The sequence below is a fragment of the Arachis hypogaea genome, chromosome 7 (assembly GCF_003086295.3).
Source record: "Arachis hypogaea cultivar Tifrunner chromosome 7, arahy.Tifrunner.gnm2.J5K5, whole genome shotgun sequence".
Classification (NCBI taxonomy): Eukaryota; Viridiplantae; Streptophyta; class Magnoliopsida; order Fabales; family Fabaceae; genus Arachis; species Arachis hypogaea.
Genome location: NC_092042.1, coordinates 67934915 through 67944632, shown reverse-complemented (window position 1 = coordinate 67944632; position 9718 = coordinate 67934915). Strand labels below are relative to the sequence as shown.

General features: G+C 40.5%; 1 non-coding gene across 1 annotated transcript; it reads left to right on the top strand.

Annotated features, from left to right (window-relative positions):
* Window positions 1-9265: 9265 nt before the first annotated feature.
* Window positions 9266-9373, top strand: LOC112704800 (small nucleolar RNA R71). The gene has a single exon (XR_003155407.1). It is a non-coding gene; the product is annotated as a small nucleolar RNA R71 (small nucleolar RNA).
* Window positions 9374-9718: the final 345 nt, after the last annotated feature.

Below are 9718 nucleotides of genomic sequence, written 5' to 3'. Positions count from 1 at the left end.
AAGCAACTCATTGACTAGTAGCAGATCCTTAAATAAAGCTCTGATCCATGACAGATTAGTCCTTACCCTGATGGATTGGGAGATATGTAGGCAACAAAAAAAAAAAGAGTATATACCCATTTTGGTCCTCAAAGAATTTCAGATTGGACATTTTTGTCCCTAATTAAAATTAATTACTCGATTGGTTCCTAACAATTAATTACGACAGTCACTTAGGTCCTTTATTCTGTTAACTCTAACGAAGGGCAAAATAGTCTCTAACAACTCTAACCAGGGACAAAATGGTCCCTGATCTCCTCTGTTCGGAAATGACACTGTTCTCTCCCAATTTCCATCATATCTCGCATAACACTAGCAGTCTAACACTGTCACTTCAAACTACACAATGCACACTCTATAACTTTAATGTTCACGAAAAAAAATCCTCAACTTGTTCTCAACCAATTCATACTCAGAAAACTAATGCCTATGTCTCTCAACTAGTTATCGTCTTTGATGGATCCCATAAATCTAGACAGCAAGTCTGATTTGTTAAGACCCGTCGTCGTCGTTGCAATATCCCTCCTCCTCTGCCCTATCATCTCCACGATCACATTGTCCACCACTCCAATCGCCTCCTTCAGCTTCTTCTCCGAACCAATGTTCAGTAATTGCTTCAATTTCCATATATTCGGCAACGGCGACATTGCGCGTTGTACTAATAGCTTGGATGCGAGGTTGAAGCTGTCTGCCAACTTGGACTCTGGAAAATAAGGAATGAAGCACTCGATGTCTATTTCAAATGAGAATTTGCATATGATGTCGAAGGAAAATCTTCTCATGATGTCATAATGTCCAATAATCTATATTGCTTGTCGGAGAGTGGAGAAAGGCGTACCCTTGGAGTAGTTGTGGAACTTGGTCTTGAGGATGTCGTGGATGTGTCGGAGTTGGATGTGATGTTATCGAAGACGTGGAAGTGGATGCTTTTGGTGGGTAAAGTGCAAAGGAAGTGGATGTCCCAGTCACAAAGATTTAGGAAGTGTGTGGTCCATGACATGTTGAGGTAGGTGCGACACGTGTGACAATTACACCATGACTTAATCTTGGAGCTAAAGAGGAGGAAGGAAAAGATGGAAAAGAAGACTGTGAAAGTGAAGAAGGAGAGTGTGAATGTTAGGGTTATGCGAGATATGAAAAAAATTGGGGAAGAACAGTGTCGTTTTCGAATAAAGGGGTCATGGATCGTTTTGTTCCTTGTTAGAGTTGTCAGGGACTATTTTGTCCCCTGTTAGAGTTGTCAGGGACTATTTTGTCTCCCGTTAGAGTTAACGGAATAAAGGACCTAAGTGACTGACGAAATTAATTGTTAGGGACCAATCGAGTAATTAATTTTAGTTGGGGACAAAGTATCCAGTCTGAAATTCTTTGAGGTCCAAAGTGAGTATATACTAAAAAAAACCAAAATGGAGTTAACAACTAAATTAGTCGAGTGGTCAGCTCACTTGTCCGTTTAAGTAAATGTTATGGGTTTGAATCTCGTCTCGTGTATGTCATAGCAATCCATTAGTCAATGATAGACCAGTTATAATTTGCAAAAAATGGAGTTAATAAAAAGGCAAATCATTACACTAAACTATACAAGAAATCAAGAGTGGGCAAAAATTAGAGGAAAGGATGACAAATTCTATATGGGACTTGATTAACCTGAAAATCTGGACATATAAAAATTTGTCTATGATGTGAGACATGAGGATATAGAATTTTGGATCTAAATACATGAAGTCCTACTGGATTTCAGGAATGGGGAAATAGCAAAAACTTTTAGCAATATGATAGGATAGTGGTTGAAGTGAAAAATCCCAAAAGATATGACACATTAATGAGAATCTTGAGAGTGAAAATGACATTTGATATATTCAAGTCGTAGCTTAATCGAAATTTTTATGGCAAGAAAGGAAGTGCCAAAAACTTGGGGGACTTTCAAGTATGAAAGATTATTAGATAGTTACTGCCTAAACTATGGAATTATAATTCACAATATGAAGAAGTGCTAGAGTCCTATTGCTATGCTACTATAAGAAAAATACTGAGAAACTGTCCAAAAATGAATAAAATCTAACGATAAAAATTCAAATTCTGTCGAAAATAATCAGATCGTATGAACTTCAACGGTAAATATTTACCATCGGATTTTTTCATCCGACGGTAATTACCGTCGAAAGTTACGACAGATCATCGTTCGACAAACCAATTGGTTACCGGCAGATTCTTCTAACGGTATTTCTTGCACTAAAAAATGTTGTTTTATACACTGTTACCATCAGATTATTCCTACGGTAATTTCGACGGTAATATCAGTTTTTTATTTTTTTAATTTGAAATGCATGGTCAATTTAATTTTAAATTTAAATTTTTTCACACAATTAGTTGTCCATTTATAAATAACAAAAAATTGTTATTTAATTAAAATAAATAATACACTGTTCAAATATATTAAAAGTCAACTACATCAAATATGTACAAGAAAACAATAAAACGAAAAACAAATAACTATAGATCTAGGTGGTCGTCATCATCGGTCCCATGGTCCTAAGTTGGTGGCGCAGAAGGTGGCGATATCCGTAAGCCATCAGCAGGACCACTGCCACCAGCAGCGATGCTACCACCAGCAAGATCGATGTCAGCGGCGCACATCCAAGTCTAGTACACCCCCATCTGAGCCTCCATACACTATATCTGCTCCACCGACTCCCTGAACTCCAGCATGAGCTTATCAGTAGACATCACGCGGTTGAGGATCTCCTGATACCTCTCCGAATAATTGTTAAGCTCTTGAGCCTGTAGCTGAAGACTGCGTTGGAGCTCCTGCACCTGCAGCCTCAAGTCCAAGCCTTCCTCGGACTCCACTAAACAGGAATCATAATCATTGAAACTTAAAACAATAACCAAATCAACCTAAATCTACTAAACAGGAATCATAATCATTGAAACTTAAAATAATAACCAGGCAACCGTAAATAGAAAATACATGAGACTGAACGCGATACTTGCTGGTGCACGACATTGTGATCAATACTTTTCACAACTCAAATAATCCCCGGTGATGAACCCAAAAATTTGGTGTTCAATACCATGGCATAAACACAACTTCGCACAACTAACCAGCAAGTGTACTGGGTCGTCCAAGTAATAAACCTTACGCGAGTAAGGGTCGATCCCACAGAGATTGTTGGTATGAAGCAAGCTATGGTCACCTTGTAAATCTTAGTCAGGCAAACTCAAATGGTTATGAATGATGAATAAAACATAAAGATAAAGATAGAGATACTTATGTAATTCATTGGTAGGAATTTCAGATAAGCGTATGAAGATGCTTGGTCCCTTCCGTCTCTCTGCTTTCCTACTGTCTTCATCCAATCCTTCTTACTCCTTTCCATGGCAAGCTGTATGCAAGGGTTTCACCGTTGTCAGTGGCTACCTCCCATCCTCTCAATGAAAATGTTCAACGCACCCTGTCACGGCACGGCTATTCATCTGTCGGTTCTCAATTAGGTCGGAATAGAATCCAGTGATTCTTTTGCATCTGTCACTAACGCCCAGCCTTCAGGAGTTTGAAGCTCGTCACAGTCATTCAATCATTGAATCCTACTCAGAATACCACAGACAAGGTTTAGACCTTCCGGATTCTCTTGAATGCCGCCATCAGTTCTAGCTTATACCACGAAGATTCTGGTTAAAGAATCCAAGAGATATCCACTCAATCTAAGGTAGAACGGAGGTGGTTGTCAGGCACACGTTCATAGGTGAGAATTATGATGAGTGTCACGGATCATCACATTCATCAAGTTGAAGAACAAGTGATATCTTAGAACAAGAAGAAGCTGAATTGAATAGAAGAACAATAGTAATTGCATTAATACTCGAGGTACAGCAGAGCTCCACACCTTAATCTATGGTGTGTAGAAACTCCACCGTTGAAAATACATAAGTGATAGTGTGATCATTGGCCTCGGCCCCAGAGAGGAAACCAGAAGAACCAAGATGAAAATACAATAGTAAAAGGTCCTACTTATAGAGAACTAGTAGCCTAAGGTTTACAAAGATGAGTAAATGACATAAAAATCCACTTTCGGGCCCACTTGGTGTGTGCTTGGGCTGAGCATTGATGCATTTTCGTGTAGAGACTTCTCTTGGAGTTAAACGCCAGCTTTTGTGCCAGTTTGGGCGTTTAACTTCCATTCTTGTGCCAGTTCCGGCGTTTAACACTGGGAATTCTGATGGTGACTTTGAACGCCGGTTTGGGCCATCAAATCTTGGGCAAAGTATAGACTATCATATATTGCTGGAAAGCTCAGGATGTCTACTTTCCAACGCCATTGAGAGCGCGCCAATTGGGCTTCTGTAGCTTCAGAAAATCCACTTCGAGTGCAGGGAGGTCAGAATCCAACAGCATCTGCAGTCCTTTTTAGTCTCTGAATCAGATTTTTGCTCAAGTCCCTCAATTTCAGCCAGAAAATACCTGAAATCACAGAAAAACACACGAACTCATAGTAAAGTCCAGAAAAGTGAATTTTAACTAAAAACTAATAAAAATATACTAAAAAATAACTAGAACATACTAAAAACATACGAAAAACAATGCCAAAAAGCGTACAAATTATCCGCTCATCACAACACCAAACTTAAATTGTTGCTTGTCCCCAAGCAACTGAAAATCAAATAAGATAAAAAGAAGAGAATATGCAATGAATTCCAAAAACATCTATGAAGATCAGTATTAATTAGATGAGCGGGGCTTTTAGCTTTTTGCCTCTGAATAGTTTTGGCATCTCACTCTATCCTTTGAAGTTCAGAATGATTGGCTTCTTTAGGAACTCAGAATCCAGATAGTGTCATTGATTCTCCTAGTTAAGTATGATGATTCTTGAACACAACTACTTATTGAGTCTTGGCCGTGGCCCAAAGCACTCTGTCTTCCAGTATTACCACCGGATACATCCATGCCACAGACACATAGTTGGGTGAACCTTTTCAGATTGTGACTCAGCTTTGCTAGAGTCCCCAATTAGAGGTGTCCAGGGTTCTTAAGCACACTCTTTTTGCCTTGGATCACAACTTTATTTCTTTCTTTTTCTCTTTTTTTTTTCATTTTCTTTTCTCCCTCTTTTTTTTCGTTTTTCTCTTTTTTTTGTATTCACTGCTTTTTCTTGCTTCAAGAATCATTTTTATGATTTTTCAGATCCTCAGTAACATGTCTCCTTTTTCATCATTCTTTCAAGAGCCAACATTCATGAACCACAAATTCAAAAGACATATGCACTGTTTAAGCATACATTCAGAAAACAAAAATATTGCCACCACATCAAAATAATTAATCTGTTATAAAATTCAAAATTCATGCAATTCTTTTCTTTTTCAATTAAGAACATTTTTCATTCAAGAAAGGTGATGGATTCATAGGACATTCATAACTTTAAGGCATAGACACTCAGACACTAATGATCACAAGACACAAACATAGATAAACATAAGCATAATTTTCAAAAAACAAAAAAAATAAAGAACAAGGAAATTAAAGAACGGGTCCACCTTAGTGATGGCGGCTTGTTCTTCCCCTTGAAGATCCTATGGAGTGCTTGAGCTCCTCAATGTCTCTTCCTTGTCTTTGTTGCTCCTCTCTCATGATTCTTTGATCTTCTCTAATTTCATGGAGGAGGATGGAATGTTCTTGGTGCTCCACCCTTAGTTGTCCCATGTTGGAACTCAATTCTCCTAGGGAGGTGTTTAGTTGCTCCCAATAGTTTTGTGGAGGAAAGTGCATCCCTTGAGGCATCTCAGGGATTTGATGATGAGAGGGGTCTCTTGTTTGCTCCATCTTTTTCTTAGTAATGGGCTTGTCCTCATCAATGGGGATGTCTTCCTCTATGTCAACTCCAACTGAATAACAGAGGTGACAAATGAGATGAGGAAAGGCTAACCTTGCCAAGGTAGAGGACTTGTCCGCCACCTTATAAAGTTCTTGGGATATAACCTCATGAACTTCTATTTCTTCTCCAATCATGATGCTATGAATCATGATAGCCCGGTCTATAGTAACTTCGGACCGGTTGCTAGTGGGAATGATTGAGCGTTGGATAAACTCCAACCATCCCCTAGCCACAGGCTTGAGGTCATGCCTTCTCAGTTGAACCGGCTTCCCTCTTGAATCTCTCTTCCATTGGGTGCCCTATTCACAAATGACTGTGAGGACTTGGTCCAACCTTTGATCAAAGTTGACCCTTCTAGTGTAAGGATGTTCATCTCCTTGCATCATGGGCAAGTTGAATGCCAACCTTACATTTTCCGGACTAAAATCCAAGTATTTCTCCCAAACCATTGTAAGCCAATTCTTTGGGTCCAGGTTCACACTTTGATCATGGTTCTTGGTGATCCATGCATTGGCATAGAATTCTTGAACCATTAAGATTCTGACTTGTTGAATGGGGTTGGTAAGAACTTCCCAACCTCTTCTTCGGATCTCATGTCGGATCTCCGGATATTCACTCTTTTTGAGTTTAAAAGGTACCTCGGGGATCACCTTCTTCAAGGCCACAACTTCATAGAAGTGGTCTTGATGCACCCTTGAGATGAATCTCTCCATCTCCCATGACTCGGAGGTGAAAGCTTTTGCCTTCCCTTTCCTCTTTCTAGAGGTTTCTCCGGCCTTGGATGCCATAAATGGTTATGGAAAAACAAAAAGCAATGCTTTTACCACACCAAACTTAAAAGGTTTGCTCATCCTTAAGCAAAAGAAGAAAGAAGAGAGTAGAAGAAGAAGAAATGAAGGAGATGGAGATGGCTTTGTGGTTCAGCCAAAGGGGGAGAAGTAGTGTTTAGGTTGTGTGAAAATGAAAGAGTGAAGGTGGGTTTATATAGGGGTGGGGAGAGGGGTAGGGTTCGGCTATGGGAAGGTGGGTTTGGGAGGGAAAGTGGTTTGAATTTGAATGGTGAGGTAGGTGGGGTTTTATGAAGGATGGATGTGAGTGGTGAAGAGAAAGATGGGATTTGATAGGTGAGGGGTTTTTGGGGAAGAGTGGTTGAGGTGATTGGTGAATGGGTGAAGAAGAAGAGAGAGTGGTGGGGTAGGTGGGGATCCTGTGGGGTCCACATATCCTGAGGTGTCAAGGAAAAGTTATCCCTGCACCAAGTGGCGAGCAAAATTGCTCTTCATGCCAATTCTTGCGTTAAACACCGGGCTGGTGCCCATTTCTGGCGTTTAACACCAACTTCTTGCCCTTTCCTGGCGTTTAACGCCAGTCTGGTGCCCCTTTCTGGCGTTAAACGCCCAGAATGGTGCCAGACTGGGCGTTAAACGCCCATCTCCTAGCCTTACTGGCGTTTAAACGCCAGCAAGATCTTCCTCCAGGGTGTGCTATTTTTCTTTCTGTTTTTCATTCTGTTTTTGCTTTTTCAATTGATTTTGTGACTTCTCATGATCATCAACCTACAGAAAACATAAAATAACAAAGGAAAATAGATAAAATATAACATTGGGTTGCCTCCCAACAAGCGTTTCTTTAATGTCAGTAGCTTGACAGTGGGCTCTCATGGAGCCTCAGAGTTGCTCAGAGCAATGTTGGAACCTCCCAACACCAAACTTAGAGTTTGAATGTGGGGGTTCAACACCAAACTTAGAATTTGGTTGTGGCCTCCCAACACCAAACTTAGAGTTTGACTGTGGGGGCTCTGTTTGACTCTGTTTTGAGAGAAGCTCTTCATGCTTCCTCTCCATGGAGACAGAGGGATATCCTTGAGTCTTAAACACAAAGGATTCTTCATTCACTTGAATGATCAATTCTCCTCTATCAACATCAATCACAACCTTTGCTGTGGCTAGGAAGGGTCTGCCAAGGATGATGGATTCATTCATGCACTTCCCAGTCTCTAGGACTATTAAATCAGCAGGGATGTAATGGTCTTCAACTTTTACCAGAACATCCTCTACAAGTCCATAAGCTTGTTTTCTTGAATTGTCTGCCATCTCTAGTGAGATTTTTGTAGCTTGCACGTCAAAGATCCCTAGCCTCTCCATTACAGAGAGAGGCATGAGGTTTACACTTGACCTTAGGTCACACAAGGCCTTCTTAAAGGTCATGGTGCCTATGGTACAAGGTATTGAGAACTTTCCAGGATCTTGTTTCTTTTGAGGTAGTTTCTGCCTAGACAAGTCATCCAGTTCTTTGGTGAGCAAAGGGGGTTCATCCTCCCAAGTCTCATTACCAAATAACTTGTCATTTAGCTTCATGATTGCTCCAAGGTATTTAGCAACTTGCTCTTCAGTGACATACTCATCCTCTTCAGAGGAAGAATACTCATCAGAGCTCATGAATGGCAGAAGTAAATCCAATGGGATCTCTATAGTCTCAGTGGGAACCTCAGATTCCCATGGTTCCTCATTGGGGAACTCATTGGAGGCCAGTGGACGTCCATTGAGGTCTTCCTCAGTGGCGTTCACTGCCTCTCCCTCCTCTCCAAATTTGGCCATGTTGATGGCCTTGCACTCTCCTTTTGGATTTTCTTCTGTATTGCTTGGAAGATTACTAGGAGGGAGTTCAGTAATTTTCTTACTCAGCTGACCCACTTGTGCCTCCAAATTTCTAATGGAGGACCTTGTTTCAGTCATGAAACTTTGAGTGGTTTTGATTAGATCAGAGACCATGGTTGCTATGTCAGAGGTGTTCTGCTTAGAACTCTCTGTCTGTTGCTGAGAAGATGATGGAAAAGGCTTGCCATTGCTAAACCTGTTTCTTCCACCATTATTATTGTTGAAACCTTGTTGAGGTCTCTGGTGATCCTTCCATGAGAGATTTGGATGATTTCTCCATGAAGGATTGTAGGTGTTTCCATAGGGTTCTCTCATGTAATTTACCTCTTCCATTGAAGGGTTCTCAGGATCATAAGCTTCTTCTTCAGATGAAGCTTCCTTAGTACTGCCTGGTGCATTTTGCATTCCAGACAGACTTTGAGAAATCATATTGACTTGCTGAGTCAATTTTTTGTTCTGAGCTAATATGGCATTCAGAGTATCAATCTCAAGAACTCGTTTCTTCTGATTAGTCCCATTGTTCACAGGATTCCTTTCAGAAGTGTACATGAATTGGTTATTTGCAACCATTTCAATTAGTTCTTGAGCTTCTGTAGGCGTCTTCTTCAGATGAAGAGATCCTCCAGCAGAGCTATCCAAAGACATCTTGGACAGTTCAAACAGACCATCATAGAAAATACCTATGATGCTCCATTCAGAAAGCATATCAGAGGGACACTTTCTGATTAATTGTTTGTATCTTTCCCAAGCTTCATAGAGGGATTCTCCTTCCTTCTGTCTGAAGGTTTGGACTTCCACTCTAAGCTTACTCAATTTTTGAGGTGGAAAGAACTTTGCCAAGAAGGCATTGACTAGCTTTTCCCAAGAGTTCAGGCTTTCTTTAGGTTGTGAGTCCAACCATATTCTAGCTCTGTCTCTTACAGCAAAAGGGAATAGCATAAGTCTGTAGACCTCAGGGTCAACCCCATTAGTCTTGACAGTGTCACAGATTTGCAAGAATTCAGCTAAAACCTGATGAGGATCTTCCAATGGAAGTCCATGGAACTTGCAATTCTGTTGCATTAGAGAAACTAATTGATGCTTAAGCTCAAAGTTGTTTGCTCCAATGGCAGGGATAGAGATGCTTCTCCCATAGAAGTCGGGAGTAGGTGC